Source organism: Bactrocera dorsalis, chromosome 2 (assembly GCF_023373825.1).
Source record: "Bactrocera dorsalis isolate Fly_Bdor chromosome 2, ASM2337382v1, whole genome shotgun sequence".
Taxonomy (NCBI): Eukaryota; Metazoa; Arthropoda; class Insecta; order Diptera; family Tephritidae; genus Bactrocera; species Bactrocera dorsalis.
This window is the reverse complement of record NC_064304.1, coordinates 98,738,862-98,760,122: the sequence shown is the minus strand read 5'-3', so window position 1 is coordinate 98,760,122 and position 21,261 is coordinate 98,738,862. Positions and strand designations below refer to the sequence as shown.

At 34.3% G+C, this 21,261-nt stretch overlaps 1 protein-coding gene and 1 non-coding gene across 11 annotated transcripts in view; both read left to right on the top strand.

Moving 5' to 3' along the window:
- LOC105231589 (serine-rich adhesin for platelets) overlaps positions 1 to 21,261 on the top strand; it is a 181,623-nt gene that overhangs the window by 131,605 nt on the left and 28,757 nt on the right. The gene's annotated exons all lie outside the window — the stretch shown is intronic.
- Trnat-agu (transfer RNA threonine (anticodon AGU)) lies at positions 16,569 to 16,642 on the top strand. Its single transcript has one exon. It is a non-coding gene; the product is annotated as a tRNA-Thr (tRNA).

Below are 21,261 nucleotides of genomic sequence, written 5' to 3'. Positions count from 1 at the left end.
TTTTCTGCGTGATTTGCACATTTCAAATTGCGTGTGTTGTTAGCAAATTGAAATTGATATGTCGTGGCAGGAAAATGGAATTGAAGACGGAAGATGGGTGGGAAGTGTGATTTTGTGCTGCACGCGTGGCGAACAATAAAAAAGTGATATCACTGCTTTGGTGAAATGAAATCTCAATTTAATCGCATTCAAGCTACCACAAAGGCATTTTCTGTGCAACTGTTGCACGCAGTGATGCATAAAAACTGATTTGATTTAGGAGATAGTATTTGTGCGTTGTGCGAACAAAAAAGGCAAAATTGTGTACAATAAAAAATAATGTATTGGAAATTGAAATGAGTTCTTTTTGGCGATATTTTGGTAATGTACTTTTTTTAATTTTTAATAAAAGATTTGAGTACTTTTATATCCTAAACATGGTATGGTAGTGCATATACATATGTATAAATGATCAGCTTTACGAGTTGAGTTCAATTAACCATGACTGCCTATACATACATAAGTGAAGTTTATGAATTATTGATCTGAAAATTTGTGGACGTTCTTTTTTCTGATAGAAGCTACTTATGTGTCGAAATCGATACTATCGGAACACTATATGATATACATAGGTGCCATACAAACTGAACGGTCAAAACCTAGTACTTGTATAGAAAACTTTTTTGTTTAAGAAGCTATCTTATCGAAATTTTGAAGATTTTCAAGCAAGAGTTCTATAATCCTCAAATAAATTTTTTAGATCGGACTATTTTCGCATACAGTTGCAATACAATTTGACAGATCAAAATAAAGTTCTTGTAAGGAAAACTTTTTTATTTGACGAGATATCCTCCCGAAATTCAACATGAATTATTGTCTAAGATAACGTTATCATATCTGTATACTTGTATATTGTTCAGATCGCACCACTATAGCATATCGCTGTCATACAAACTGAAAGATCAAAATCAAGTCCTTGTTTGCAAAAAAATTTGATTTCACAATTTATCGACATGAAATTTGGCTTAAATTATTTAACGAGGCAGCACTACAATCTTTGAGTATAAGTACTGTTTAGATCGGACCACTATAGTAATAATTTTGCTCTACATATAATGTACAAATCGTCATCACCTAAAATGCAAAATAACGTAAGATAACTTTTCATAATATTACAGTTGGAGGAAAAGCGATATATGTAATTGTGAACACTGATATTGAAATAAAATTTGAGTTTTGGTTATATATTGGGTTATATGTTGGTTATTATATCTGTTAGCGCTTTTCGATTTTTTTGAAGTGTTGGTTATATATTGGTTATTATATCTAATAGCGATTTTCGATTTTTTTTTTAAGTTTTGGTTTTAAAATGGTTATATATTGGGTTATATATTAGTTATTATATCTGTTAGCGATTTTCGATTTTTTTGATGTTTTCAATTTTAGATGACGAAATACATACATATGTATAATTCAACCGTATAATATATTTCGAAAATGTACCTATTCTCTCACAATTTATATCATGTTAGCGTTGCCAACCACTTTTTTCACCTTCAACTGACATTCACACGATTTATGGCGGCCTATTGAAAATGAGGTTATTACAATGGAGATTTCGTTTGACTTTGCTCTATATACATCATATATACTGCACGTAAAATAAATATTTATCTAGACGCAAACATACATATAGACATACAAAAACATTAGCGTTGTCGAATCAAGTATGTGTGTGCCTACAGTCTAACACGCACACTCATACGGCTATGCAATAAATTATAAATAAATGAAGTTGCAACAAGATCATCATTTATCACAGCCAAGTAAACAATCAATTAGCTCGTCTGCACCAAATGCCGCGCTCATATTTGTACAGGCATGTGTGTGTGTGTGTGCGCTGAAGTGCCATTGTTGCCATTGTCTGGCAAGCACTGATTTCGCTTGTAATACCCACTTAGCGCACAAAAGCGCATTACACGAAAATCAACTCAGTGACAAATAAATAAAGTCGAAAAAAAACACAAAAACAATAGCAATAATTGCTTTTGTGAGTGTGTGCGTGTATATATTAAATACAAAAATCGACAAAAACACACAAGCAATTGATAGAGTTGCATTTCGTATTTGAGCAGTTTTATTTACAAATGGCTTTTTGTCCAAATATTTGCTGCTCGTGGTCGAGCGTGGTCTTCATAGGCTTATTACAACTAAACCAACATGCATTTTAAGCTTTAGCGCGTGATTGAAGTCACCTAAGTGCCACACACAAGCATGAAAACTTATTTATATGGACACACATATGTACAGTATTAATATTCAAATTGCCGTTCGCATAATTTTATGAAATAAAAGTGGAACTTTTGACAAACCGCAGTTTCGTTCATTGCCATAAGCTGTCCATATACCTGTTCATGCCACAAATTTGTGTACGAAATGACAATTTTGTGACTTATTTGATCGGTTTATCGCCTGATTTGCAAATTTACATCCATAAATGTGCGCAAAAACATTTTTATGCTCGTTTACAATTTATCGATTTGGTTAAAATTAATTTATTGCTTTTGTAATTGTAAAGTGGTGTTTAGAGACACAGCGAGTTACTATTGAATTGAAATCTCAGAACTGTCAATATGCTTAAATACTGATATTTCATTTGATTTAAATCATGCAATAAAAGTGAGGTTATGTGCGATAAAGCAGCAGTTAGGCATGGTAATTCAGAAACAGAGAGAAAAACTGAAAAAAACGAGAAAAAAAGTAACTTCGATTGCACCGAAGCTGGTATATCCTACACAAAAAACGAAATCGCCATATAAGAACTTGATTTTGATCGAGAGTGATTTGAGTTTGTATGACAACTATAGGCTGTAGTAATCCGATTTAAAAAAAATTTTCATACATACATATATTGTACCGTTGTCTTAGAGAATAATCTATACAAAATTTCGTAAAGATATCTAGTCAAATACAAAAGTTTTCCATACAACAACTGGATTTTAATCGATCAGTTTGTATGGCAGCTATATGCTATAGTCAAGCGATCTCAACAATTTCTTCGAATATTGCGCCATTATCTTAGATAATAACTCATGCCAAATTTTGAAAGGATATCTCGTCAAATGAAAAAGTTTCCAATACAAGCACTTGGTTCTGATCGTTCAGTTTCGGATTTCCATACCTGCCATGAATAAGGTCAGGTATTCTATACTTGAAGCGCTTAAAAATTATAATATTCATCCCAGCTGAGACTGACAACAAGTGTATTGAAAATTGGATTAATCAGTCAAGTCAGTCCGGTTTAAATTTGATCAGCTCATGTACATTAACAAAAAAAAATTATTTCTTCCACAGATTTACACTTTTCATTTTTAATTTACACCACTAAAAATAAATCAAGCAATTTTCTATTGCATTCAACCCAATAAAACTGCACTTCATCTTATAAATCGTGCGCTTATTAGTTAGCAAGCATGTAGCCATAAATCGCAATGCGACAGCCCGACAGACGTACGGACGGACACACAGTGCAGGCGTGAATGCCGCGAGCAATACACAGCACCAACACCCACAGCCAAGCAAGATCTGAGCAGTGCCACCAACCAGTGACACTTGGCACAACAATCGTAGCACTTCAGGACTTTCTCCGCCCGCGCCTACGCACACATTTCCACCCATTTACCCGCTTGCCTGGAAATTCTTCCAACTTTTGCTCATAACTCTGTGGCACCAAATAATTCTGGCAACATTTTCTGCTATTTTTTTATATTTTTTATGTTTCTTCTAAACTTTACTCATACATTACTCAGGGAGTTGCTAATACCGCTGTTGATGTTGCTGTCGATGTGCTTGTTTGGCTGTGTTGTTAGGCTCTTTAGCCTGGTTATTGTGCGCTTAAGCCTTTTAGAGTCGAAATATTTCAATTTAGAATTAATTACCCGGACCGCCCGTTGCCACATACGCGGCGTGGCAATTGATTTATGGCATCATATAAAAATAGTTTTCCCCCATTTGCCCAACGACTCGGAGTATGACGTTCTACAGCCGCATCGTGTGCCCCTCTTCGACTGCCGCGGCATGCCGCTTATGCCAGATTTTCTTGCAAGTACACGCGCAAGTGTGTATGTGTGTGTATGCGGCGCAGTATTTTCTTATTCGGTTCAGCTTATCTTCATTCCATTTCTTTACTATCGCCTGTCATATTGGCGGCGTGGCGACTTAATTTGCACCTCGCTGCCGACACTGTTGTTGCTATTGCGGCGGCAACTGGCAACTGGAATTTTATTTTGACTTCAACTTAATTACCATTTCGATTGTAATAACTTTTTTCGGCACAAATTTCGTGTGGCTGCCTGTCGTAATTTGTATTTTGGGTGAATTCTTGGGAGAATTGTGGTTTCAGTGCTTTTAAATATGCATAAACATTTGTTAGCTAATTGCTTTGAAGTTTTCAAAATAGTTTCGGTTGCAAGGAATTTATTTGAAGCAATTGGTTTTTATTGAAATTGTCAGAAAATCTATTTTGAGAAGTTTTTGAATGGGTTACGGTTCACGCGATATAGAGCTTAAGTTTATTGAGGAAATTCTTTTCTAATTTTGCAATGGACGCAATGTCAAAGTTACGATTTCATTTGTGAGATGTCAGGGTATTCCGGAATATACCATACATAACATATATGTATGTATGTATCTGCGTTTCTTAGTCAACTTGAGAGCTATAGGTTCCTTCCTTTATCAGGTAAAATCTCAAACTCGCTCTGGTCAACCTATCGTTGAAAAAGTCGATGAAATTATGGAAAATATTGGCCGAGACCGTCACATAAGCAGCCATGACATCGCCAAGGAACTTAACATTCATCATCAAACGGTTTTAAGCCATTTAAAAAGGCTGGCTTCAAAAAGAATCCCGATATTTGGGTACCACATGAATTGGCTGTGATAAATTTAATGAACCAAATTAACATCTGCGATTCTTTGCTGAAACGAAATTAAATCAACCCATTTCTGAAGCGAATGGTAACAGAAGACGAAAAGTTTACCAAAAACAACATCAATGTTCGAAAAAGATCATGGTCCAGGTATGGTGAAGCTCAGCTGGTCGCAAAGTCAGGATTGATGCCTCGAAAGGTTATGCTGAGTGTTTGCTTGGATTGGAAAGTAATCATACACTAGCTGCTCCAGGTCGAACGATTGATTTTACATTTCACAGTCAACAACCGATGGGATTGAAGCAAGCAATCGAAAGAAACGGCCAGAACTGATCAAACGAAAGAGATTTGTTTCCATCGCTACAACGCTAGACCACGCACATCTTTGATGACTCGGCAAAACTGGGAGAGCTTGGCAGGAAAGTTTTGATGCATCCACTATATAGCCCAGACCTTGCACCATCGGACTATTATTGGTTTCGGTCAATGCAGGACGCCCTTAATGGAGTAAAGTTGGCTTCAAGAGAAGCCTGTGAAATTTACTTGTTGCAGATTTTCGCCGAAAATACAGAAAAGATTTAAACTGATGGAATAATGTCTCTAGCGGAAAAATGGCAAAATATATTACATTATTATAAATATTACATACATATATTTCAAGAAAAATTGCTTTAAATTTCAATTACAAACTTCCTTTCTGAAACGTTCAAGAAAATTTATGAAAACACAGTAGAAAATGTTAACCACCCACCGAGACACTCACACCGATCGAATCGATACCAATTAAAAATAAGTTAATTTCATTCGAATGCATATACATATGAGTATGGGTATTTCTATACATCGGTTGATACAGGAAGTGCCACAGTAAATAGAGAAGCGCCAGAAAATTCAATTGACAAACAGACATCAATGATTCTAAATAGACAAGTAAATAGATAAATAAACACTTGTTTGATTGCATTTATTTGCATGGTGCAGGCAGAACGGCAAGAAGGGACAGACTCAACTCAATCAATCATTTGTCAAAGTGACAAACAAGCGCACGCACACACATGAGCATACAGATAAACAAATAGTTGGAACACGAAATTACAAGCAATGCTGCGTGCTTGTGGCAGCCACATATGCCAAACAATTGCCAAGTGGCAGACAAGCAATGCAAGTTTCTATATATGTGCATATGTATGTATGTACATCTGTATATATTAGTTGCATGTGTACGATTCTAATGACGATTGCATTGCTCAATAAGACTATTGCACAGCAAAATTGTTTGATATTCACTGGCATGCAGAAGTCAGCAGCGGCGCTTGTTGTAGCTTTTATTGTTGTTTAAGAAAAATACTATGCGTGTACGTAGGCTTGTTGTCGCAATATGCTGCCGCTAGCTTTGATGACATTTCAATTATGACAATTGCAATCAATGTGGCATGTGTGGTGGCTAGCTACAGCGCCGCTTCTTCTTCACATTGTCCTCTTCGCCCGCCTTCAGCGCTTCCTTCAGCGCTCGTGTGGCGTGCCTGTCAAGCGAACATGTCATAATTAATATGTCATGAAGGTGTTGTTTATGTCTGACGTTTGCCGCTAACTGCGCCGCCGCTGCTTGCGCTTCTTGCAACCTTTTTGCTATGCATTACTCAAGCCCAAGTGTGTAAATTATCAATTTAAACACTTTTCGACTTTGAAATTTGTTCCAACATTCATAAAATGCTTGTTTATTCATTTATTATTATTTCTTCAATTATTTATTTATTGAATTCAATTAACATGCGGCGCATTGGACATGCCTTCAGGTTGACGTTGCATGTTATTCAGTGATTATGTTGGTGTAGGCAAGGCAATCAGTGTTGCCGTGTTTACATAAATAACAATAGCTGTGGTATGTATGTATGTATGTTTATAATTGAATGCTTGTTAGTTGAGGCACGTGTTGCACGCTTCATGCACTTACATATGTATACTTATGTTACCGTATTTACGGCGGCGTAAAGTTTGTAATAGGCAGCAATTACAACGGTTTTTCGCTTTTTTCAAGGGCTCAACTACTTTTCGTGGAGGTAGGAATAAAAAAATGTGCATAATTTATATTTTTGGAGTTTGGAGTTACAATAGGTAAAATTACTTGAAAATTTAGTGAAAAATTTGAACATAAATTAAAAAATTACATTTTAAATTTCAAACATAAATATAAAAAAAATATATTTTTCTATACCGATACTTTTTATTTTTCTATATTTTAACTACAAACGAATCTCGAAACCTTCATTATACTAAAAAATAATAACAAAATTTCTTTTCCAAAAAAATTTTTTTTACAAAATACGAAAAAAAGTGAAATTTTTCCAAAAAAATTATTTTAGCAATTTTATTCCAAAAGAAGTTAAATTTGTTTACAATAAGGTAAGAAATTTTTTTTCCTCCACAAAAAGTTCAATTAAATTTTTTTTTTTAATTAAATTTTTTTACGAAAAACAAAAACCAAAGCCTTTTTCTCCCAAAAAAACGGAAATTTTCTAAAAAATTATTTAAACAATTTTATTCAAAAAAAAAATAATTTTTTTTTTTTCAAAAAGAAAGAAAAAAATTCCTTCCACAAAAAGTTAAAATTCCTTACAAAAAAGCGAAATTTTCCTGCCACCAAAAGGTTAATTTATTTACCAAAATAGCAAAAATTTTCCCAAAAATTATTTAAACAATTTTCTTAAAAAAAAAATGAATTTTATTTCCAAAAAAGTTAATTTTTTCTACAAACACAGCTAAATTTTTTTCCCCAGAAAAGTGAAATTTTCTCTAAAAAATTATTTTAAAAAGTAAAATTTTCTTCAAAAAAAAGTAAAATTTTTTAACAAAAAAAGAAACGATTTTTTTTTTCAAAATAAGCTAAATTTTTCAAAAATAAAATACCAAATTTTATATGCTTCCAAAAAAAGTTAAATTTCATTCCAAAACAAAAACGAAATTTTTTTCCTAAAAATGTCAGATTTCTATCAAAAAAAATTAATAAAAATTTAATTTTAATATTAATATATGTATAAATACAATACCTTATAGCTTGCAACCTATGTCTTCCTCATTTATTCTGCATCAGCCCAGTAATGTCTACCTCTACCTCATGCAACGCACGTACAACGGGCCATGTCTCATTAGTCAATTTAACACTTGAAATTGTCCGACGACACCTTGAAAACGTACACGGACTAATAATTGTGAGCAATAAACATATTAAAATATTAAACATATTTTGTTGAGCAGAATCAGAAAAATATTGAAAAACACTGTATGTACTATAAAAGCGCGCATCAAAACAACACCAAATTCAAATAAAAGGCGAAAAAATTGTTGTGTGGCATGCAAGAATTTCAATCGTTTTTCGATTAAACCAACTGCTTGCATTGAATTATCCACAATTTGTATTTGTAATTGTGTGCTAAATTATGGAATAATTCCACGCTGCATATAACGTTATGAATTGGTAGTCATAAACGCGCCCACGCAGACCAAAAGCTGCACTCGGAATTCTTTATGCGCACTTAGCGCTTCTTCTTGTTGTTTTTTTTCGTATAGCTATCAAAATGTCATTTGCGTGAGTATTTTATGAGCAATTTATATATAACATGCGCTTGTCACAAATATTTCGCAGTTTTTGACACTTCGACTGCCTTGTGCCTGCATAGTTGTCCTCAATTGCGTGAAGCTGCTGGGGCTACTGCGGCTACCTACAGCTTTTATACCCTGCACAGCGTATGCTCACGAAGTTTGAAAAACTGAGAAGGAAAGGTCGCGAGTTTGTAAGGCATATATGTATGTACATATATAAATGTTCAACGTGACCAGCTGAGTCGATTTAGACTTGCCCGAGTATCAGTCTCTTCATCTACTTTTTTCTTTGACAAGATATTGTCACGAAGTTCTCTAAAATCTTTTTCTAAGGCAACGGTATTATTTCTGTAGAAAATGTTCAAACCACTATAGACCACTATAGCATATAGCTGCCATGCAAACCGAGCGATCACAATCAAGATCTCTTATGAAAAAATTATAAACTTTGAAGAAGGGTATAACAGCTACGCTGCAGCCGAAGTTAACGTTTTTTCTTGCCTTCGTTTCTTCTTTTTATTTAATATTTTGCGCAGTCAACGACTAATTGATAGTCAAGTCTAAACCGCATAAATCGCATACGTGTTTGTATCTTTGTTGTCTCGCCACGCGCAAAGCCATAAAACCGCAGCAGCGTCAACAATGTAGCGTGCAACATGTTGTTTAAAAACTAATTTCTGAGAAACTAGTGGATTAATTTGCTGGCAACACACGCGTTTGCCAACCAGCACTCTTTACACGCGCTCCTCCAGCGCCGGGCTGCGTGTGGCCGTGTATTTGTTTTAATTGCTACTTATTAGGCACGGAGACTTTGTTGCCCTCTGCGGCCAGCGCGTTTTTTCTAGGCGCGCATGCGTGCAACGCCTGCGTATTTATGGCATGTGTTGCACGCTGACACACTGACTTCTTGTGCATTAGCGCACTTGCCACACGGTATCATTAAAAGTCATTCCTGTAATTAGCGCGTCCACAACAGCACCAAAACACGCTTAAACGGTTTCCCAAAATCATTAAAAAAGTACTAATATACTTAGAGTCTAAATGTGGCAGACAACTGCTAGCCATATGCGGCGTGCAATATGAGCATGCCACGCGGAAGCATGCCGAAGAAATGGTTCGTAGGTTTTTTTTTGTGAGTTTCGTTAATCGCTGTTTGTTGCTGTATAGAACTGGATTATTTATATAGTTATATTGGGTAGTCGAAAAAGTTTTTTCGTATTTTGTCAATAGACGTCGTTGAAGTCATATATCATTTAACAAAAAAAAAAAATTCGGAGAAGTTGAAGAAAAGTTCAAAAATGAGTGAGAAGAATGAAGAAATTCGCTATATTCAAAATCTTTTTTTTATAAAAAAGGAAAGAATGCCACGTAAGCCACCAATGAAATTTGTGAAGTTTACGGAGACGATGCTGTATCAGTTCGTGTAGCACAAGAATTGTTCGCTCACTTCCGTTCTGAAAATTTCAATCGGAAAGATGCACCTCGCTCTGGTCGACCTATCGTTGAAAAAGTCGATGAAATTATAGAAAAGAATAACGAAAACTGGAAGAGCTTGACTGGGAAGTTTTGATGCATCCAATATGATTATCGCCCCCAAAAAGCTCCACATATTAATTATTTTTCTTTCAAAAATAGTTTTCTGACCTTATTTACTATTTTCTGAATTATACCACCCCAGACATAATTAAAAATTGCATTTCCGTCGATATTTATACACTCTCCCAACATAAATCACTTGCGCTTGCTTTCATAAAATCTTTATTTTTCACATTTTTCTTCACACCTCATTTTCATTTCCTACAAAATTCTTGGATTAAAAGCAATAATTTCTTGCGGTTGCATAGACGTTTCCGGATTCACACTTTCACCTGCTCGAATTGTGGCACCGACGCGCCTGACTTATTATTTTTATGCTTTGTTGTTGGTTCTTGTTGTTTGTTTTTTGTTGTTGGCCAGCATAACTAGCGTCTTATCAGCTTGGTGTACAAGTGAAAAATTACAGTTTATTTACAGGAAAATTATGCGTACATGGAAATTGTTGTATTGCTTAGTCAAACAAGTGCGGCGCAGCAACAACAAAAAAGCAAACATACTTTCGGGTTGAGAAGCAGAGCTGCTAAAAGCTGTGAATCTGCAGACGCTCGGACCTGCCTAGTTGTTGGTCATGACAAGCTCGTTTGCTTTGGCTGAGAACGTGGCCTGCGTTAGCGGCCGCATTTCTTCCACTTGTAGTTGCTGACCCTTCATGCAAGCCCCCGCCCACCACACCACAGAGGTATTGCAAATGAAGTTGGCGTGTTGAAATGTTTGGCGTTGCAATGGATTTTTAAGAATTAGAATAAATTAAGTTGAAGATGTTTTTATTAATGAGGTGTGCAAGTGTTTGTGCAAGACTGTGTGTGTGTCTTTGCTTGCTCTTTAGGCTGCTTGCTTTTTTCTTTTCACTTATTTTATTTTTTCCCAATTTTTATGGCGTTGACTTTGGTGGAATCACGTGCAATTGAGTCGATTGCGTGCAGGTGTGAATTGGGCGAATGAAGTGCTTCCATCTTATTGTCATGCACTCCAATGTAGTTGCGTTGTTTTTGGCTTTATAGCTGCGCCCTTTCGCCGGCGCTGCGCTCAAGTGCATGCAGAAGTTTACAGCTGCCGCTCCAACTGCCCGCCGCTATGCGTTTATTGCAGCGTGCTGTCAGTCAGTAAATCAACAGCTTGTTGTTTGTGTGCGATCACTCAAAAATCTCATAAATCTCCGCATCGCCATCCACTGCCATCGCCGGATCAGCGTTCGTTGGCTTTGTGCGGCACAGCTCGTGCGCTGTTGTCTTCTGCGAATTTGGAGCGCTCCGCTGCGTTGCGGTCCAAGTGAAGGTGTTAAATGTTCTTTTGGCTCGAAAGCTTATTGTTATGCGCTCTTAAGTCCGAAGTTTGTTTCTTGATGAATGTTGTTAAAACTGCAGCATGTTGTTTTTTATTCCTTATTTATTGACTTTTATTTTTTAATTTCTTTACTTTTTTCAACATTTTCTTTCTGTGTCAGCACTTTAAACGCGACATGAACAATTTAATCCGTTAGCTTATTATTAGATTATGGCAGACTGCTCTTATTTTTTGCTCCACAACTGTTTTTTTTCTGGCAAACTGCCTCTGACACCGCTGGTACTGCTGACACCGCTTCCCTGACTCTAATGTAGAATGACTTTGTGGAAATCGCTCTGCATCCAAATAATCAAATGCGTTGAAATTGTGCTCATGGCCAGCGTTGCAAGTCGCTTGTCGGCAGTTTTATGTTGCCGCCTGGCATTTATACATGTAGAACACACATATTTTTATGTCGATACGTATTTTGTATATAAACAAGAATAACAAGCAGAGCAACAATAACTGTACAACTTGTAAAACACACAAAATGCGCTTGTTATATGCCGCTCTGCTGTCTTGCATGTGTGTCCATGTTCTTATATGTATATAGGTAAATAATACATATGTCTACCGTTCATATCCTACTGGAAAAAAGTGTACTAAGAGAATATAAATATTTATTATAAATAGACCGGTCGTCTACTTCATTACTTAATTGTGTCTTTCTCGAAACATCGCTTTCAAGTAGGTGGTCACTTCATTTCTCAGAAACTAGGGCAGCGATCTTCAAAAGTGAAAAAATACGTGTTTTAGTTAAAACCTTAACTTAGAACTTGGACGAAGGAAAAATACTGAAAACTAAATTTTTGGCATTTTTACAAAAAAATTAAAACTTCAGTGAAAATTTCGCGATATTTTTTTTTTTTCAAATAGTTGAAATCGAAAAAAAATCCTTCGTGCAAGAATTGTATCTCAAAGACCTGTAAAAAATTTCATGAAGATTGGTTAAGTAGTTCTTGAGAAATCTTGCCAACCGACTTCAAAAACACAGTTTCGAAAAAAACGTGTTTAAAGGCAGCTCACTTAGCCTAGCTAGTCTCGAGCGCACAAGTTATCAAGGCTGTATCTCCGAAACTATTACTCGGATCAACTTGAAAATTGGGGACAAAATTCCAGAGTAGTTATAGGATTTAATAAGACAATAAAAAGAATCGAGCTTTTGAAACCTGTAATCCCGATCTATACTCATCTACCACACTACCCGCTGAGCTTCGATTTTTCCATTTTTATCTTTCACACAAGTATACATAAATATTAAAAGCTTGCACCAACATTTTTCCTACTGGGTATATGAAAAAACCATTCCAAAACCATACAAATTACCTTGCAACTCACGCGCAAGTATTTATGCCTTTGTAAGTAACTCGCTAGTGTGTTCGTATGCAACTAACAGTTGTTACAGCTTGTAGTTAAAATATTGTCGCAGCTCTGCTTCTAATTACATGTAAATCCTATATTTTATGCGTCGAAAGTTTCTACCACTCAGGGTGGGTGACAACATTCCTCACCTATCACTCACACATATGTATGCAAGGGCATGTATTTACGAGTGCATCTCCACAATCCCCAAATGCATAATTTAACTTTTCCCATTTCAATCAAGTGAAACACTTCGCCTTAGTGGGAATTCTGTGTTATTTTTAATTCTATGCCTTTTTGGTAGTGCTGGTTGTTGTTGCTGTGGCCCATACATGGAACGCGGAAATCCAGGCACATCGCTCTGCCTTGGCAAGCGTGACAGATAGACATTTGTTATAAATACTGTTAAAACTTTCACCGCTTAATTCCGGCCAGTTAAAAAACGATTTATTTTATTTTAGTCATTTGTGGGTGTCACAACGGGCACTCACACACATGCACACATAAACAATCCTACAGTTGTGCAGTTACTGTAGCCTAGTGCAGTGATAAGTGCAGGGACCACCAGCATTCAACGGCAAAATTAATTACAATTATAACGGCGCATAAAAAAAAAAAATTCAAATGTTGTAGTGTTGAATATAAATACTAGGGTGACACTGGTATTTATAGTTTTCAAATTTTTTGTACGTGCTGTGTAAAATTAGAAAAAAGTTATTGACCCGCATGCATAATCGTTTAATAAATATTGATATATTCTAATACATTTATATTCAAATACATTTATTTTAGTGAAAAAATTTTAAATTTTTAAAAATAATATTTGAAATATAAAATGTTTGTAAAAAAATTTAATTAAAAATTCATGGAAAATTGCAATTTTTTCTGACATAAAAATACTTGGATTTTTTTTTTAAATATTATTTTAATAAAATTCTAAAATTCGAAATCTATTCTAAAAAAATTTTAAATTTTCTTATTATTTCGAAAAAATTTTAAAATTTCCTAACAAAAAGAAAAATGGGGAATTTAACTCTCCAATAAGAGAAGTTAAAAAAAAATTATTTAATTTTTAAAATAAATTTTTTTTTTGTTTTGCTTATTAAATATTCGGCAATATGTTAAAAATGTTTGTATTTTGCAATTTCATTCGAAGTTTTTATCACAGTTCAATGAATGTATGAACCACCCTAACATAAATTCTAAATCACGAGTAGTTGCATTTACATATGTATGTAAGTCTCTAGTCATTGTAGTTGAGTTGACTTTGACATTTTGTATAATCATACATATTTACGCGCCCTTAAAGCGTGACAACTCGAAATTATTTCAAATCTTGCTAAGCTAAAACTCAGGAAATGACTGCAGACCAAAAATTTTTGTTATTAACTTTTCTTTCTTACGAAATTAACTACTAATAATGTAAGGGTCTTCTATTAGAAACTCAATTTAGCCATCATGTATATATAGACAAGTATATTTAGAAAGTGACAAGCTGTCAAAACTGTCTTTGAATGATGATAAATCACTGTATTTTAGACAGCAGTTACTTAGTATCAAGCTAAAAATGTATATTTCTTTTATTTTACTGTTTATTAAAGTAGCCTTCATATAAAAAGAAAAGCGGAAATACTTATTAAACCAATACACAAGGCTTTGGCTGAGATTGAATTTTGTTTATAGACATACAGGCATATACATACATATGTATGTATGTATATGGTCACCTAAAATGCAAAACAACGTAGCATCAAAAGAATCGAAATTGAGTTTTTTTCTCCTTACGATACACTACATCTTATTATATATATGTAGCATTAAATATTCAGCTTCCACTATCAGTTATAACCAATACATAACCAATTTATAACCTATATATAACCATTTTATAACCAAAACTCAAATTTTGTTTCAATGTGAGTGGTTTCATTATATCGTTTTTCTTTCGCCAGTCAACTTATGAAAAGTGATGTTACATTATTTTGCAGTTTAGGTGGCGATATATGTTTATAGACATACCTACATACTCATATAAGAAAGTAAGACAAATATTTGCGCTGATTTCAAACTTTTGCAAATAAATATCAGAAGTCCAAATAATAATGCGTTGTTTTCGTACTCCAACACAAATCAGACTCCATAAATGCACATACATACATATAAATAGGTAGTATATACATACAAATATACAATTTGTATTTAAATAATATTAGCTTATATATTTTGAAGACCTTTGCTGTTATTACAAAACTGCCAAACTTTTGTTTTCCTCCCAGTTCATTAAAAAGTTTATTGACTTCGCTGCACACAAATCCCTCAGGAGTCAAGCGCACGCACATGCCTCCATACAAAAAAAAAAAAACAAAAATCCAAAACAAATACAAATACAGAAAAATTCCTGCAGAAGGCATAGAGGCGCATCTTCGATATAAGCTCAATATGCAAGCGGTCTGCGGTATGACCCAGTCAAATTACGAAAGCCATAAAATAAACTTTGCCCTCTGCGCTGTAATGTAGGCAATGTGGAGCTACATCTTGCTAGACTGTGTAACCAGGAAAGCTATGCATAGATTTATCTGTATATATGTGTAATAAAAGTCAACTTTTTTCGCCTTTTTAGCAAAATATGTATAACTTTTCCTTTCTTTTTATGGGTGATTTTTAACTTAGACCCAATCTGTTACCAAACTTCGGCTCGAAACTTGTTATTTCTTCTCTTTTATGTTTTATGAGTTTTACATATATTTTTTCTTTATATGTATTGATTTTGCTACACCAAGAGCGTTGTGTATTCAGTGGCATCCCCTCAGCAGTAAAGTAAAAAGTTTTCTTATTTGTTTTTTCTTTGCCAGCTTGTTAAGGACTTTTCTGCTTGCCAACCGGCTTTCCCTTTGCCGGCATTTGGAAAATCAGCGCGTCAATGCAAATAATATCTACTTATTTTCTTTTGGAGTGGGGGACTCTAACTTTGAGAGATTTTTTATTATCAGAATATTTTATTGACGCTTTAAAATTGCCATAAAATTATATGCTACGTTACAGCGACTATAATTTCTGAAAAATATTACCATTTTTAACGATTTTTAACGTTAAAAAGTAAGTGGTAAAACAATCAAATTCGCTTGAAAAAAAAAATGTTCTTAACACCTCCAAGCTCTTAATGCTAACGGGAAGTTGCTACGCCTTACTGTTTCCTATTTTTCCTATTATGAGTTAGAAAAATTCATAACTGGCTTCCAACTACATATGTACTTGAATATTATACCATGTAAGTATACAAAAAATCAATACCCTCATCATTTCACTTTCGACTAAATGCCTACTTTATCGCTTAGTAGATACCAAATCAAAATATTCTAGACATTTGCTTTTAATGTGCTCACAATGTCTCTTCTAACGCTTACAACAAAAACAGCACAACAAAACAATGGAAGAATATCTTTAAATTTGGCAACGACACACTATTTGTAGACCACCGGCATACTCTCCCGCGAATGTATGTATGTATGTGAGTATCTGTGTTGAATTTTCACAAATGAGTAGTGAGCAACAACAAACGGCAACGATACCTTTGCGATGTACAGTGCGTTTATAGGGCTAGTGAACTGCTTACTCGACAGCTCCAACACACAGCCTATAGTAATATTGTATGTAGTGCTCTCATATCCGTTCGTATGTGTATCTCAAAGATAGTGTGTAGAAATGTGGTCAGCATATTTCGTGTGACAATTTCTCCTCGTGGCCATTCAATTTGGCTATTTTGCATTTGTGTTCTCAAATGGCGCCGTGGCTTAGTTGGTTAAAGCGCCTGTCTAGTAAACAGGAGATCGTGAGTTCGAATCTCGCCGGGGCCTATGTGTCAGCAAGAAGACGCAGTTGAGTGTTTCTTTTTAATAATTTATTTTTTTTTTAATTTTCATGATTTTTTTTATTTTAAAATTATAATTTTTTTAAATCCGGTTTGTTGTTATTAGTAATAAATATTTTATGGCTTATTTCCAAATATAAAAAAATTATTGTTTAATATCTTCTAAAAAAAATTTAATTTTCAAAGCTTTATTAACCGCCATAAATATGCAATTTTTAAGCGAATTTTTTATCATTTTTTTTTAATTATTTTTTATATAAATGTTCCTAAATAAAATATGCCACTTAGTAGTGCATAATTGAAATTTTGTAAACAATTATAGATTAGTTAAAAAAATATAGCTAAATTTTTGGTATACAATTTATATTTTTTAATTCACTTCAGCGTCTTAAGACTAGTTTGGTTACACACTTTCTAAAAATTCCTCCAAATAATGTCATATTTTCACTGCAGTGCAGCTTACATGGAGCGTGCTCTATGCCCAACAACACAATAACTCCCGAAAATATGTTTATAAATGTATTTGTAAGTAATAAAATGCTATTACTACATATTAGAGAGCAAGTTTCTCTATAATTTGTAATTTCTACCTTAATAACGTGACAATGTTTATTAAAAGCTGTTTTCAAGATATCTTCGAACATAAAAGTTTAAGAACTAATAATTTTATGATCGAAAATGTATTGAAGGAAGCTTTTCTTCTTTTAATATAATTGCATCCTTGACGGTCTGAAAAACAGCTGTAGTTGGACAGTATAAGACACTTAAGCAGATTTAATAGTACTTGCATGCTTTTGGATCATAAAAATATATACATATTTTTTAACTTAATCAGCGTAATTTTATGGACTCTGCAGCAGCAGCTTATACTTGTATAGGTGTAGATGAATCTGTGCATGTTTGACACCCATTACTACTACTTAGCAACACATTTTACAAGTATAAATTCCATAAATAAAATATGTTTATACTAAACTTTGTAAACTTCATAAAGGCCAAGTGTATACAAAATATAAAATATAAAATTTTGTATTTATAAATTGTATTTACATTTCGCTATGTTCTTAAATACACTTGTTGGTAGAAACAAAGAAGACACTTCTGTACAAGTATATGCTTTTAAATGGGTCGGTCTTTCCCCTACCTTGATCACAGTCATCACACCCACACGTGTATGCATACGTATGTATATATTTATATATTTCAGTGTGTTTTTGTTGTAACAATTTTTGAAACACTGTGGTCTCCACATATGGAAAAGCTTGTGGCTTCTTGTGTAAACAAATTTTAGTAAAAACTCGATCTAAAGTCATAAAACTCGGAAATTATAGATTTTACTACCGCTTTCTGTAAATAAAACACTGTTACAGTATTTTTGGACACATTTTTTATATAAACATAGTATGTATAGTAGGGTGGGTCAAAAATACCTTTATAGACATCTCGAATAAAGTCTATTCAAATATATACACTTAATTACAAGTATAACGTTGCATGGTCCTTAGTCTTACAGTTTTCTATTTTGTCTTATAATCGGATAGAAAAATTCAAATTTCGCGTCAAACAATTGAAAAAATATGTATCTCGTTCCATGAATGTAGGAAATTGAATGCTCGACATGAAAAGTCCACATGATTTTTCGTAAGCTTAACCGTTTAAAGGTTATTAACGATTAAAGTTTGATTATTTGAAGACATTTTATTTAATAATTACATATGAATTTACAGAATTTAATGTGCTTTAATAATCGGTGGTTCATTATGATTATTTTTATTGATATTTTGGATCACAGCGATCGCGTAGCCGATCTCCAGTGGCACCTACGAAAAAAGTGCCTTTCGACAAAGAAGATTTTTCTAGTTAAAATTATGTCAAATTCAAAACCCCACAAAAATATATTATATAAGTAGATGCATACAGTTAATGATGGAAGTACCAGTCGAAATTTTCATTTAAGACAAAATAATCATAAAAAAACGTAATTTTTTTAGAAAAAAATTTGCATTCCAAAGTGATTTAAAATATGGAAATCGTTATCAAAAAAAAATTTTTTTTGATTATTTCTTGAATATATATTTAATATATATGTATGTAGGTTGCTTTTTATATTTCGTGATTTGGCAAGCCTAGTGTTGCAATCTGGCAGCTCGCAACTTCAACGTAAAGTTTGGTATTTTACTCAGAACGTTTTGACATATGAGCACCATTTGTGTTGTTTACAGTAACTCAAAATATTCATCTCGGCCAAAAATTGCAATTAAATTCCGAGTCAAGAACTAGTGTTTATCGATGGTATGGTGAAATGAATCATGAAAAATATGTAAAACAACCATCCTACACAATTAATTTAAAAATGAGCTCTGACAGCTGCTGAATAACTAATAATCACTGCCAAAATATGCATAAAAAATATATGTATATGTAGATATATATATACGCATATGAGCATATGTATGTGTTAAGCATTTCACCCCTCTAGCAATATTAAAGCAATTTCAGCTGAATTTTCCTTTCACAGCGCGTCAAACGCCCACATCACACATTTTCCAACACTTTTTGTCTACAATTTTCACACTACGGCCGCGAATAGCGAAATGAAATAAAAGTGTGCGAGTGAGTGCGATTGCTGCGTGTCTTGCGCTTGTCTCCAGTGCGGCTACCTGGTAGCGACGCTGCTCCAAAGTAAGCGAGCGCGCGCAGAGCTGCGTCGACATTTGCTAAAAAGGAAATTTATGACGCTGCAAGTGGCAGTAGTGACGCTATAAAAATGCTCAGGCGTGCATTTGCTGTCATATCTCAAATTAACCAACAAGATAAATGTATTATACCGGAAAAAAAAGCGCATACATTTGTGTTGGAGCATGTTAAATGACTTGGGGGCAGCTAAATGTTGCACAAACGCTGCGTGAAAATCAACTTTTTAGCTGATGTATTGTCTGCGTATGTGTGCTGGTTTTAATTATTTTTTGTAATTTCGAAAAATTGCTGTCAAAAAAGCGCTGCTCCGTACAAGGGTTAAGTGAGTTATGGCATACATCGCCATATATTTCTAATAGTTTTAATTTTCATTTCGCTCTTAATGCTGACAAATTTGTGGAAGTAAGAGGAGAATTAAGTAGATAGCTTCACAGTAGTCACACAAAAATTAACTTCTTCTTCTTCTTAATTGGCGTAGACACCGCTTATGCGATTATAGCCGAGTCAAAACTAACTTCACTGCAACTTAAAAGCTTTAAACTCTTTTTGTAGGATTCTAAAAGTAGACAAACGCTGATGATCGGAACTTTAAAGCTAAATTTTTATTCTTGTACATATAATTCAGATATCAGATATTTATTTCATGATATTTATGTCATGTCATAATGTCAGATATTTCTTGTCAAGGCCGTAGCAAGAAAATCGTGGTCTGGGCATGATTGTCGTGATTTATTGGAGAGCATGGGACCTCCCTTGAGAAGTCCGAGCGCAGAAGGAATTTTCTCCGATGAGTCCTTCTCTCTTTCACTGTCTCTGGTGCTGAATTATGTTTTATATTATGCTTAGAGTTGTCGTATTTTTTTTATTTTCAGCACTAAACAGTTATTTTGTCGCTTTAGTAAATTGCTCTTTTACAGCAATATTTCAGTACATCAATTTTTATTTATATTTTTTGCTTTGCTGAAGTTGCCACTTAGTTTTTGTAACAATAAAAACCTATAAGATATTGAGATATGGTACAAATTTGCCGTCAGGTCTTTCGAATGCGTTGCCATATTACTTTCTAATAACTTTTTTAATTTAATTAAATTAAAAATATAAATTTTTGGAAATTATCAACTCACACACAAGCTAAACTAAAAAAATAGCCGGCACTAATTAACACGATAAGTGAAAGATGCGAGAAATTTTGCACTCATGAAACCTTCTTAGTATTGAAAAGAGTCGTATTTGACTTAATTGGGTCAGATGAGCGGCCCAACGTCATAATACATGCAACTTGAGTGTCAAAGTTGGCAACGCTTTATAATTAATTTTCGCCGCACAAAATAAATCTTTTGCCAATTAAAACGACTGGCGACTACGCAGGCAACAAACTGAATGAAGTGCGTTCAAGCGGCAAGAAAATGAGCTGACAGTCGCTACAGCGAGCACTAAGACGACCGGGCCAAAGATCATATACGCAGGCTTTGACGTTTTGCGCGCGCTTCAAGATACATTTGTTGCTGTTTTTGTAATTTTTAGAAAAAAAAAATTACAAACACTTATATGTATATATGCGCTGGTGTATAAATTTAAAGAAGTTATTAACATGTTAATTATTGGGATGCGTGTGAAGAAGCGGCAGGTAGCGACGCGGCGGCGTGCACAGACTGCCAGACAAGTTTTTTGCGTTTAAGTCAAGAAGACTAATGACTGGGACGCCATTATGAAGCCAGCAGCAACGGCAACATCACCTTTAAGCTGCGTCATCAGCAGACTTCAAAGTCACACCACCGACCGGCCGGCCGAGGTGAGTGCGCGCATGCGTTGAAGTAAATAAATGATTGGCACACTTTTATGACCACTGCCGGTTGCTCCAAAGCAAAACTTATAGTATATAATTTGTTTTTTTTTTTTGCGTTTTCC